Below are 7,094 nucleotides of genomic sequence, written 5' to 3'. Positions count from 1 at the left end.
TGATTGATTTTTTAAAAAAATTCTAAACCTAATACAATGCACCATATTGCTAACTGGGTAATTTATCTGAACATATGTTGTGATCAGTGAAGTAGTCGTGCTAAAGGCTTCAGGCCTCAGTTGTAACAAGGGGACAGTCAGACCATCAGGTGATCATTTTTTAATTTGCTGCAGTGAATTATCACTTTAAATGTTTGGTCATGATTGCAGAAGGGCATTGCTTCATCTTTGGAGTAATATTTCCATGTCCCAGATTGAGGAAGAGGATGCTTTCTATTCATTCACATGAATGTCACCGGTAAGGCCAGCTTTTGTTGCCCTTCCGGAATTACCCCTATGAAGGTGGTAACGAGCTGCCTTCTTGAATACAATGGATGGCTTGCTGGGCTGTTTCATAGTGCAGTCAAGTGTCAAGTTGCATTATAGAGGATCTGGATACATCTGCAGGTCAGGCCAGGTAAGAATGGTAGATTTCCTTCCCCAATATTTAAGGTGAGAGGAGAAAGGTTTAAAAATGACACGAGGGGCAATTGTTTTACACAGAGACTGGTTCATGTGTGGAATGAATGAGTGAATGAGTGAATGAATGAAAGACTGAATGAATGAATGAGCGAACGAACGAACTTCCAAAAGAAACGGTGGATGTGGGTACAGTTACAATGTTTAAAAGACATTTGGATGAGTACATGAATAAGGATTATTTGGAAGGATATGGGTCAAACGCAGGCAGCTTGGACTTGTTTAGTTCGGGATTATGGTTGGCATGGACTGGTTGAACTGAAGGGTCTGTTTCTATGCTGTATGACGCTATGACCCTAAAGAATATTAGTGAACCAAATGGGTTTTACAACAGAGACTGTAGATGCTGGAGAATCTGAGATAACAAGGTGTAGAGCTGGATGAACACAGCAGGCCAAGCAGCATCAGAGGAGCAGGAAGGCTGACGTTTTGGGCCTAGACCCTTCTTCAGAAATGGGTTTTACAACAATTCATTTGTTTAATGGGCTTACTTTTAAAGTGCTTGCTTTTTCCTTTAAATTTCAGATTTAAATTCAACGACTAAGTCTAAGATCCCCTCCTGGTGTGATTGGATTTGAACTCACCTTTTGAGATTACCAGTCAGATTACAACACATGGCTAGGAATAACTGTCCACTAATGAACCGAATAGTTTGAGGCATAATATGGGGTATTTTCATGTCACAGCTTTTAGAATAATTGAGATATTGGTTTTAAGTACATCATTGTACATGGCTGAGGCAAGTGAGTTGGCTCATATTATTCTGACTATGAAAGCTAATATTACAGTTGATAATCTGTAGAAATACAGCTTGTACAAACTGTCCCAAACTGTGCAAGGCACATCAATTACTTTCCATTTGAATCCATTCTACATCAATGGTTTGCTGAGAGAGAAACTGCAGAGCTCTCTCATGGAAATAATTGCTGTGTTTAGATGTATTGAAAACCATTTTCTTCAGAGCAAAGAAAGACCATTAAAATGATTTCAAATTAACTGAGTATTTGGCGGTGGGAAATCTTTTCGGTGAGGAATGAATACGCCAGAATAAACTTAGTCCTCCTTTGTGAAGAACAACCAGTTAGATGTGGGGGAGGCTTCTGGTATTATTACTGGACTATTAATCCACAAACCCAGTAATGTTCCAAGGACAACAAGGTGCAGGGCTGGATGAACACAGCAGGCCAAGCAGCATCATAGGAGCAGAGAGGCTGACGTTTCGGGCCTAGACCCTTCATCAGAAAAGGGGGAGGGGAAGGGGGTTTTGAAATAAATAGGGAGAGAGTGGGAGGCGGATAGAAGAGGGATAGAGGAGAGGATAGGTGGAGAGGAAACAAACAGGTCGAAGAGGCGGGGATGGGGCCAGGAAAGGTGAGTGTAAGTAGGGAGTTAGGAAGGGGATAGGTCAGTCCAGGGAGGACGGACAGGTCAAGGGGGCGGGATGAGGTTGGTCGGTAGGAGATGGAGGTGCGGCTTGAGGTGGGAGGAGGGGATAGGTGGGAGGAAGAACAGGTTAGGGAGGCAGGGACGAGCTGGACTGGTTTTGGGATGCGGTGGGGGGAGGGGAGATTTTGAAACTTGTGAAATCCACATTGATACCATTGGGCTGCAGGGTTCCCAAGCGGAATATGAGTTGCTGTTCCTGCAACCTTCAGGTGGCATCGTTGTGGCACTGCAGGAGGCCCAGGATGGACATGTCGTCTGAGGAATGGGAGGGGGAGTTGAAATGGTTCGCGACTGGGAGGTGCAGTTGTTTGTTGCGAACCGAGCGTAAGTGTTCTGCAAAGCGGTCCCCGAGTCTCCGCTTGGTTTCCCCGATGTAGAGGAAGCCACACCGGGTACAGCGGATGCAGTATACCACATTGGCAGATGTGCAGGTGAACATCTGCTTGATGTGGAAAGTCTTCTTGGGGCCTGGGATGGGGGTGAGGGAGGAGGTATGGGGGCAGGTGTAGCACTTCCTGCGGTTGCAGGGAAAAGTGCTGGGTGTGGTGGAGCTGGAGGGGAGTGTGGAGCGGACAAGGGAGTCACGGAGAGAGTTGTCCCTCCGGAAAGCAGATAAAGGTGGGGAGGGAAAGATGTCTTTGGTGGTGGGGTCGGATTGCAGATGGCGGAAGTGTCGGAGGATGATGCGTTGGATCCGGAGGTTGGTGGGGTGGTACGTGAGGACGAGGGGGATTCTTTTTGGATCTGAGTTTGAATCCCGCACAGTGGATGGTGGAATTTGAATTCACAAATAAATCTGGAATTATGAGTCTAATGAAAACTATGAATCCATTGCCCATTGTTGAAAAAACAAATGTCCTTTAGGGAAGGAAACTGCCATCCTTACCTGGTCTGGTCTACAAGTGACTCCAGACCCACAGCAATGTGATTGATTCATAACTGCCCTCTGGGCAAAAAATGCTGGCCAAGCCAGTGATGCCCTTATTCCCATGAATGAATTTAAAAAAGCATCCGCACTTAAGCAAAGGAACATTTTGTGGAATTTAGTGCAGGGTGCAGAGATGGGAAAGAATCAGATGGCAGAAATGATCTCATGACTGCTTTGGTTTTGGTGAAGTAGAGGCCTTCCATTATCCCCACTGGGACTGACCTTTGCCCTGATCGCAGACCTGCTGGCAAACTCTTTGTATGAAATCCAATTGATTTCCTAATCTTCCCTAATTATGAATTGTGTCAGGATGCCTGTATGGCATCGTCCTTCCCTGCAGAAAATCAATAGACAAATGGAGCTGGTGTAAGCTGACTTCCCTCACCCCTCTGTGTGCAGATGGTGGCCTTACTATATCAACAGGACACTGATGACCTATAAATTGCAGACGAGGAGTACGTTACACAGTATCCTCCAGCTTGCTGAGTGAAAACCACCCACAAAGACCAGAGTGTGCTCAGTGCTAAACTATCCTAAGGGCCAGGAAATAAAGACTTTCATTTAAATAGCACCTCTGGGCATCCAGGTTGTTTTAAGGCCAAGGTGGTATTTTTGAAGAACGTCAAGATCATCATCATTGGTGATCCCTCACAGATGGGGATGACTCTCTTCCACTCTCACCGTGAGTCTGTTGGTGGCTGTACAGACTGACTGTACAGACCTCTGATACGCTAGGGGTGGAAAGTGGTCATGGGAAGAGGTGGGCAGGGCATTGGTGTGGCAGCGCGCTCCTTGCGCTGTTTTTGCCTGGCTTCCGCTTTCTCCTGACGCCAAGTCTCAAGGTGCTCAACACCTCCCCGGATGCTCCTCCTCCACTTTTGATGGTGTTGAGCCAGTGATTCCCAGGTCACAGAGGCATAGGAACACTACCACACTCGATTGCTGTCCAAGGCACACACTATCCTGACGTGAAAATACATGACTGTACCTACTGCTGGGTTGAAATCTACCTTCCTCATAGTACTGTGGGCACTCCTACACTATATAGACTGCAGCTGTTCAAGAAGGTAGCTCAGCACCACCTTCTTTAGGGCTGTTAAAGGATGGGCAATAAATACCGGCTCAATCACCAGCACCCACGTTCCTTGAAAAAATCAAAGAGACATGGCTTTTTCTGTTCAGATAAGCTTAAGATAGACCTCAAGGTGTTTCTTCAAATCACCTTCATGTACACGAGGATCTGCAGCAGATACCTCTGGACTAATTTACTTTTGTTCCACCCCTCTAGCAGAATCTCCGTCAACTGACTACTAACACCACAGTAACATTGCAGCATACCTTAGAGACTCATCCGCATATTCCTAAAACCGTATCTCTCTGGATAACCAGCCTGATCTTCCAAAAAGAGCACCAGCGGAAAATTTACATCCATCTTAGAGAGCAGACAGAATCTTGGTTTGACCTCCTAGCTCAAACACAGTATCCCATTCTCCCAATCCATTGGATTGTCAGGTTAGATTTTTGTGTTCGGCTCTCTGGAATGGGACTTGAACCAGCAACCTTTTGGCTTCGAGGTGGGAGTGTTATCAACTGAGCTTGGTAATTGGATTTTTAAATGATGGCAAGTGTCTAATTCAAGAATTGATCAAGTTAAATCATTATAGATCACACGAGGCGTAGGCTCTAAATAGCAATGACTGTGAATGATCAGTCAGTCTTTTAAAGAATTAGAAAGGAAAGCTTTGCATTTCCAAGTGCTTTACAACATAAAACCAGAATTGGTCACACAGCCCATCAACTAATGAATTATGGTGAAAGTGTGAAGTTGCTGTGATGCATTAAAAGTGTAACAATCATTTTAGCACAGAATAGTCTGCAGAGAGCAAATCAGGTAAGTGATGAGTTAAGCGGTTTTGTTATTGTTGTTGGCAGTTCATCATTAGGCAGGACACTGCCAATCTTTTGGGCTTGGAAATGTAGGAGCAAGAGTAGGTCATTCAGCCCGTTGAAGCTTTTCTGTCATTCAATAGGATCATGGTTGATCATCATTTATTTCAAAGCCTTTTTCCAACACAACCCATATTTACAGTTACAAGAGCGAAAGGGATCAAAGGGTATGGGGAGAAAGTGGGGCCAGGATACGGAGTTGGACAATTAACCATGATCATATTGAGTGGTGGGCCAGGTTCAAAGAACTAATAGCCTACTCTTGCACCCATTTTTTAATGTTTCCATCCCCACAGTCCTTTACATCCTTGGTATATAAAAATCTGTCAATCTCGAAACAGAATCAATAAATGAGATTCTCCAGCCATCAACTCTCTGAATGAACACAAATCTCCTCATGTCAGTCTTCGGCCTTTTTATAGAGTCATAGAGATATACAGCAGGGAAACAGACCCTTTGGTCCAACTCGTCCATGCCGACCAGATATCCCATATCCCTCTAAACCTTTCCTATTCATGTATCCATCCAGATGCCTTTTAAATGTTGAAATTGTACCAACCTCCACCACTTCCTCTGGCAACTCATTCCATACACGCAGCACCCTCTGTGTGAAAAATTTGCTCCTTGGATCCTTTCTCTACCTTTCCCCTCTCACCTTAAAACTATGCCATCCAGTTTTGGATTCCCCCACGCCAGGGAAAAGACTTTGCCCAATTACCCTATCCAGGCCCCTCATGATTTTAGAAAACCCCTATAAGATCACCCCTCAGCCTCCGACACGCCAGGGAAAATAGCCCCAGTCTATTCTGTCTCTCCCCATAGCTCAGATCCTCCAACCCTGGCAAAATCCTCGTAAATCTTTTCTGAACCCTTTCTAGTTTCACAACATCTTTCCTATAGCAGGGAGACCGGAATTGCAGGCAATGCTCCAAAAGTGGCCTTACCAACATCCTGTACAGCCGCAACCTGATCACCCAACTCCTATACTCAATGCATTGACCAATAAAGGGAAGCAAGCTAAATGCCTAATTCACTATCCTATCTACCTGTGACTCCACTTTCAAGGAACTATGAAGCTGCAGTCCAAGGTCTCTTTGTTCAACAACACTCCCCAGGACCTTGCCATTAAGTGTATAAGTCCTGCCCTGATTTGCCTTTCTAAAATGCAGCACCTAACATTTCTCAAAATTAAACTCCATCTACCACTCTTTGGTCCATTGGCCCATCTGTTCTAGATCCCATAGTACTCTGAGGTAACCTCCTTCACTGTCCACTAACACCTCCAATTTTGGTGTCATATGCAAACTGACTAAACATAACTCCCATGTTCACTTGCAAATCATTTATATAAATAACAAAAAGCTGTTGACCCAACAGAAATCCTTGTGGCACACCGCTGGTCACAGGCCTCCAGTGTACCTTCGAGCCGGTTCTGTATCCACATAGTTCTCCCTGTATTGTGTGTGATCTAACGTTGCTAACTAGACTACCATGCGGAACCTTGTCAAATGCCTTACTGAAGTCCATATAGATCATGTCCACTGCTCTGCCCTCATCAACCCCCTTCGTTACTACTTCAAAAAAACTAAAGTTAGTGAGACACGATTTCCTGTGCACAAAGCCATGTTGACTATCCCTAATCAGTCCTTGCCTTTCCAAATACATGTAAATCCTGTCCCTCAGGATTCCCTCCAACAACTTGTACACCACTGATGTCAGGCTCACTGGTCTATAGTTCCTTGGCCTTTCCTCACCACATTTCTTAAATAGTGGCACCACATTAGCCAACCTGCAGTCTTCTGGCACCTCACCTGCAACTATCGATAATACAAATATCTCAGCAAGGAGCCCAGCAATCTCTTCCCTAGCTTCCCACAGAGATCTAGGGTACACCTGATTAGGTCCCAGTGATTTATCCACCTTTATGCATTTTAAGACTTTCAGCATCTCCTCCTCCTCTCTAATATGAACATTTTTCAAGAAGCCGCTATTTATTTCCCCAAGTTCTCAGTGTTCCACATCCTTCTCCATATAAACACTGATGTAAAATACTTGTTTAGTATCTTCCTCCATCTACTGCAGTTCCGCACACAGGTGGCCTTCGTGATCTTTAAGGGGCCCTATTCCCTCCCTGGTTACCTATTCATCCTGTATGTATTTGTAGATTCCCTTTGTATTCTCCTTTGCCAAAGCTGTCTCATGTTCCCTTTTTGCCCTCCTGATTGCCCTCTTAAATATACTCCTACTGACTTTA

At 44.8% G+C, this 7,094-nt stretch overlaps 1 protein-coding gene across 1 annotated transcript in view; it reads left to right on the top strand.

Annotated features, from left to right (window-relative positions):
* LOC109932135 (teneurin-3) overlaps positions 1-7,094 on the top strand; it is a 793,882-nt gene that overhangs the window by 329,630 nt on the left and 457,158 nt on the right. The gene's annotated exons all lie outside the window — the stretch shown is intronic.

The sequence above is a fragment of the Rhincodon typus genome, chromosome 3 (genome assembly GCF_021869965.1).
Source record: "Rhincodon typus isolate 14 chromosome 3, sRhiTyp1.1, whole genome shotgun sequence".
NCBI classification, from domain to species: Eukaryota; Metazoa; Chordata; class Chondrichthyes; order Orectolobiformes; family Rhincodontidae; genus Rhincodon; species Rhincodon typus.
Note: the sequence above shows the minus strand (reverse complement) of the source record. Positions and strands in the feature narration are given on the sequence as shown.